Genomic DNA, 6908 nt, shown 5'->3' with positions numbered 1-6908 from the left:
CACAAATTTTGAGTATTAACGCGACTATGTTATGATGCCATGTGCAGACATCACAAAGCGATATGCTGATGTCCAACGCGACTATGTTACGATGCGATGTGCAGACATCACAATTTTATTTGCTACATCAGCAAATTAACCACAAAAGGACGGACGGAAAAACTGTGACATCCCTCTTGCTCGGGATAGCAACTGCCTCAGTTGCATCATATGAACTGGCCCGTGTTTGAAAGTAAGATTGGGTGAGGTTGGGATAGGTGGGACAAAATTGTTAAGGTATCCATTTAAGAATTAACAAATAGAGTATAACTATTCTAGAAGAGAATGCTTACTTTATTGTAAAAATAAAAGAAAATTTAAATGATGTGAATGGTTGGGTAAATAAAGTCAACACATACCTGCATTGTTGTGGTGTGATTGAAATTATCTGTCAAAACAATTTAACACTCCAAGAGATGTGAATCATTATGCTTTCTTTGGATAGGGAATATAAAGTTCTTGAACATAATTTGTGAGAAACTTAACATCATAATAATGAAAGATAAATTGATTATGGGGATAGATACTAACTGTGAGTGTTGAAAAGTTATCTGAGAGAATGTGAGATTATAAATAAACAATAGATAGAAATGAGTTTTCAATACATTGAAAGTTCAAATACAAATATAAATATGAATTACTAGCAACATTTCTAACAATCTTGATTAATAAAATGAAAACTTGAATTTAACTATTTAATAATAACTCACTCTTATGAATGAAAAATAACACAGTCAAGACATAAAAGAAAGATAGATCAAATTAAACCAAACAAAATAAAATTGTACAAAATGTCAGTCATAATTTCATTGAGGTTTGTATAAATACCTTTATAAGATATTTATAGTAAGAATGTCTCAAATTTGAGGAAAGCAATCTTTAGGTTTGAAATGGCTCAAATTAATAAGTCTAAATATATGTGCTTACCTTAATGTCAAAGGAGATGATGATGAAAACATTAATTCCTATTCACATATGAGTATTTCAATTATTTATTAAGGTATAAAGTAATTTGATACAATCATACATCTTCTCATCAGAGGAGAAAAGAGAAAATAGAAAGAAAAGAGAGATTCATCCAAGGAACCTGCAATTCTTACAAACCATGTTTAATTTCTCTCTCTCTCTCTCTCTCACTCATGAAATAATTAAACCATATAAGGAAAACAATAAGATAACTAATACTCCTTGGAGACATTTTCTTGTCTTGGCTCCTTGTATACAAGTACAGGCCTGTAACTTGCAGCCGATGTAGCTCTTTGTATTTTCGTCAAAATATAGTCGAGTTGGTACATAAAGATGGATCTCTATCAAAAAGATGCTATTTTTATCACAAATTTATTTTCTTTATATTTTTCTAATTGTTTAGAGATATTCATATGCTCTCATCTCTAACTATAATTTTTATTGAATAAATACAATTAAATTCTCAAGAAAATTCACTCACATAACAATATGGTTGTGATGAGCCTACACCAGCTTCCTCTACTAGACCCACCCCCGCTCTATCACGTCCATCTTTACCATGACGACGGTGTAGTAAGGAGTATGGGGGGGTAGTAGATGTTCTAGCAGGGGGGAGCAGGCTGCGTTTACTTTGGCAAAAATAGCACTAGGTCTCCCGATGTGTCTCCCCAAGAGGGGGGATATTCATCTACACATTATGAGCCAACCCCTAGGAGACCCATTCTATCATTCGATCCACGCCTCCTACCACATTATGCACCCAGGTGATTTTCAATAACAGGTGGTAGCGAGTGCTTCCTCACTTCTACGAAAGCGAGGGGATTCGCACTTCAGCTCCAGCGGAAAATCCTCCTTTCTTGCCCATTTACTATATTGTTTTCTTGAAATAATTGTATATTTTCTTAATTGTTTTTTTTGTAAAGGGAGGTTGTTGGGCGTGACCCAACAAAGGAGGAGTATGACTATGGGTAATTGTGCATGTAGATGCGTACACAAGGCATACACTTGGATGAGACCCAACAAAGGAGGAGTATGACTATGGGTATATAGTCCCCCGATCCTCAATTGTGCATGTAGATGCGTACACAAGGCGGGCATACACTTGGATGAGACCGTTTTGGGGACTCAAGCAGATGAGGTAAGTGAGCCTAAACAATTCTCTTTTCTACGTCTAGTTGTATTTTAATGCTCTTGCTTACCTTGCGCCGCTTGATGGCATTTGTAGGATGAAGGGGAAGATGAAGAGGAGAATCTTGCTTATCAGCATGAAGCAAGTGAAGAGGATGAGGAAGACGATGATGCTGATCACTTGGAATCCGATGAGGATTCTAGTTAGATACCTCTTCATTGTAAAACCTTTATGTGTATATGGCCAAAGGCCCAATAATTTCTGAAATATAATAACTTTTTGGGCTCAATTGTATTCTCCACATTGTATGCATTTCTTATATTTGTGTTTGTGTTATAAATATGAAACTATAACTCTATTTTAATAAACAAAAAAGAGCTGGGGCAGATTGGGGAGTCCTATGTAGACTTCCCACTTTGTGCCAGCTCTTTTTTTGCTGTGCAGAGCTTTCGCTGGTCAGCATCGAAAATAGCAATTGCTGCTCAGCAATGAAAAGCAGCGAAATATTACTGTTGAGCAACGACATTTTGCTATGGGACATCGAAATAGTCACATTTTGCTACTTAGTAGGGAACCCATTTTGCAACAAAAATAGTAGTGTTTCCAGAGCAATGAAAATGGCCCGACATCTACCTACCCTTCTAGTTATAAAAATGTTGAGAGAGGGAGAGAGATGAGACAAGAGACACCACATACGCTCCACAAGAATGAATCATATTAGTCACAAGTCACATAAAGACCTAGAGTGAGTTGGGACTAGCTATATATAGCTTCAACACCCCCACTCAAATAAAAGTCTCCAGCTGCGAGTTAAAAAAAACCTTGGGAGCACAAGGGAAAAACCCGAGCTCCTACATATAAATGTACAATGCCACCTTAAAGTCCATGTGCAATGTGCTTCTATATACAAAGTACAAAGAATAAATGTGCATGATGTGAAGTAATGTGTGAAGTGTCCTAAAGTCTATAGTCTATGTACAAGTCTAGACAAAATTGACATGACATGAGGTGCTAATCTCCAAAAAGAGAGGCCCCCACAACTCCAAGTTTTGATCGCAAAAGTGTAAACCGAGCTTCATGGAGTCCTTTGGTGAGAATGTCTGCAATCATTTGAAATTGGACAATGTTCTACCATTATTGCTCCTTTCCTTACTTCATGTCGAACATAGTGATAATGAACTACAACAATATGCTTGGACTTGCTATGTTGCATGTAGTCCTTGGCTACACTAATAGCACTTTGGTTGTCACATCTAAGAGGAGTGCTTGAGGAAGGAGAATGACCAATATCAGCAAGCAATTGTCGAAGCCAAACCAATTCACGAGCTGCTAAAGATGCAGCTACATATTCAGACTCTGTAGTAGAAACTGCAATACAGCGTTGTTTCTTGCTAGCCCAAGATACCAAACAGCCATTGATAAAGAAGAAATTACCACTGGTGGATCGCATGGACAAGTTAGAGATTTCCTAATCAACATCTGAATAACCCAAAAGATTAAGAGAAGTTGATGAAGATATTTCTTCTTGACGGCGATATATAAGTCCGAAATTTACAGTGCCCTTCAAGTACTTCAAAACACATTTAGCTTCAGACCAATGTCTTGTAGATGGAGAGGACAAGTATTGTCCTAACAAATTTGCTTTGAACTTGGATACCAAGGCATGAATGGATGTCGCCAAGATCCACCATATCAAAGGTTGAGGATAAAAACTTTTTTAGTTGTTGCATGAAAGATAGATTATTAGACACAAGTATAGTGTCATCAACATAAAGGGCCAATATCTCAAAATGGTTATCCACATTAAGCTTTATATAAAGATTTGGATCAGAGAAGCAAGAAACAAACCCTTGAGATGTCAGAAAATGATCAATCTTGATGTACCATGATCGTGAAGCTTGTTTTAGTCCATACAAAGCACGGTGCAGTTGGCATACAAGATGTTCCTTTTTCTGGGAATTGTAAATCCTTCAGGTTACTCCATATATATTTCCTCCTTTAAGTCTCCATTAAGAAAAGATGTCAATATTAGATAAAGTGGAAAAAATCCCATTCCCATGAAAAAAGTGGGGGTATGGTAAACTCATCCAAAAGTTTGTCAAAACATATTCATGTGACATATCATTGGAAAGAGCTTGAAAAGTAGAATCTAGATCTACTTTGTCCGACAAATTTGGAGTTTGCATGTTCAAGTTATGGCCAAAATAAATTTTTAAAATACATTCCCATTTTGAGGGATTTTTCCCATTTTATCTAATATTGACTTAAAGGTGTCTTAACATCCATTTAATGTATTTTCAAATCAAACTGAGTTGTAAAAGCTAGTAGTACTCGAATGCTTGTACTATGAACTACGGGTGAAAAAGTGTCATGATAGTCAATCCCTGCACTTTGTATCCCTTTGCAACTAAACAAGCTTTGAATTTATCATCAAAGGATCCATCAGCCTTTGTTTTAGTCTTGTAAACCCACTTACATTTGATAGGAGTACGATCAGAAGGTAGATTGGTAAGAACCCATGTACCTTTCAAGATCAAAGACTCATATTCAGCTTCCATGGATTCCTTCCATTGTTCCTTTTGTGGAGAGGACATAGCTTGTGCATAAGTTGAAGGATCTTCACAGACAGCCAATACATGATTAAAGGTTTCAAGATCATCCATCATACACATGATTTGCACCGTGCTCAAGTTCAATAGGAAGATCAACATAGATATCAAGATCTGTAGCAGTCTCCTTTGAAACCGTAGGATGAACATCAATAGACTTTTCTCCAATATCCATCAAAAGAGTGTTGACATCATGCAAATCATTGTCCAAAAGTAGAAAAGGAAAAGAAGCGAGTAATGTTTTTGTATCATCAGCGTCATCTGTGGACCACGAACCTCCCATCATTGAATATAGCATCTTGACTAACAATTGCCTTTTGAGAACTTGGATCGTAAAACTTGTAACCCTTTGAGTTGTCAGAATAACCAATAAAAATAACCTTCAAACCTGAAGGTTCTAGCTTGTGTCGTGTCTCTTTTGGGACATGAATATAAGAAATACACCCAAAGACTTTGAAATTTGCAACAGAAGGAGTTTGACCTGTCCAAGCTGTGATTGGAATCTTACCAGAAGGTGCAGTAGTTGGAAGATGATTTTGAACAAAGACGGCCGTCAATATTACTTCTGCCCAAAGAGCGAGATAATCTAGAATGAATAAGCATGCATCTGATTGCATTCAAAATTGTACGATTCTTTTGCTCTACAACTCCATTCTATTGGGGGGAGAATATAGAATGGTATACTCATGGTGGATGCCATAGTTAATGCAATGATCATGAAATAAAACATATTCACCACCATTATCACTTTGAAGAATTTTGACTCTTCGACCGGTGTGATTCTCCACAGATACTTGGTACCTCTTAAATGTGTCCAATGCCTTTGATTTATGTCATAGCAAAAAGACATTTGTATACTGTGAATAGTCATCAATAAAAGTAATGAAGTAACGGTAGCAAGACTTGGATTTTGGAAAGGGTCCACAAATATCGGTATCAATGAGATCCAAAAGATTATTTGAATGAATATTTGGAGACATTGGAAATGGCTTACGATGATGTTTGCCTAGAGCACAATATTCACATATCCCCATATGCGGGTGAGATTTGAGGGTCATACCTCACAAGATCATGACGACGATGAATATCAACAAGCTTTGAGAAATTTTAGTGAGCAAACCGATGATGGCGCATAGCTTACAATCTAGATCTCCTAGAGGTGTAACAACATTTGCAACATCCTCATTGAATGAAAGTTTAAAGAGATTATCATGTCGAGGAGCAACCGCAATAGTGGTGCCACCCTTTTCGATGCGACCCTTTGTATTATCAAATCCAACAAATAGACCAAGATCCACAAGCCGCGCAACAGAAAGTAAGTTTCTTTGTAAATCAGGAATATATAAAACTCCTCGCAGTATTTTGGTTGAGGAAAAAGTTCCCAAATACATGTTGCCAATACCCATTCATTAGGAACTCAATGGAGTCTTTTTGGGCCCTTTAATTTGCCATTGCCTAATGGAGGTGATTAAGAAATAGACAAATAGGGAGATTACATGTGGACTGAAACCAATGGTTTGTAAGAGCCTAGAAGGTAGTGGTCAAACTTAGAATAATAGGCTAAATAGGCTCTTTTTAAATTTTCAAAATCAACTAAAACTCAAAAATTTAAAACGTATATGCATTTTTCCCCTATTTTATATAGAAAAGGATAGCTGCAGCCTGCTAGCAGCCTGCAGCCATCATTAACTAAGGCCTCCAAAGTGATAGAGGCCCAAAAACGAGTTCCCATGCATTCAATGCACATTCCCCTTCACTTTCCACTATCCCTCTCTCCCACGTTCCCTCCAAAACGCTCTCTCTTCCCCCTTTCTCATAGCAAGGCGTTTTTCACTCTCCAGACTACTTCTTTTAGCTATCTACCTCTTGATCTACCTCTCTCTTCACTCAGAAACCTAGATCTATAGCTATGGAAGCTTGATCTGCAACCTCCTCTTAGAAGCTATGGAAGTTTGATCCTCACTTACATTTCCTTCCTTCATCCTTCTTCCTTGTCCAACCTCCTTTTACAGAGTGTAACAGCAGAGCTTAGCTATGGAAGCTTGATCTGCAACCTCCTCTCAGAGGCTATAGAAGTTTGATCCTCACTTACATTTCCTTACTTCATCCATCTTCCTTGTCCAGCCTCCTTTTATAGAGTGTAACAGCAGAGCTTAGCTATGGAA

The sequence above is a fragment of the Cibotium barometz genome, chromosome 27 (genome assembly GCF_041138505.1).
Source record: "Cibotium barometz isolate CiBa-2024 chromosome 27, ASM4113850v1, whole genome shotgun sequence".
Classification (NCBI taxonomy): Eukaryota; Viridiplantae; Streptophyta; class Polypodiopsida; order Cyatheales; family Cibotiaceae; genus Cibotium; species Cibotium barometz.
Note: the sequence above shows the minus strand (reverse complement) of the source record.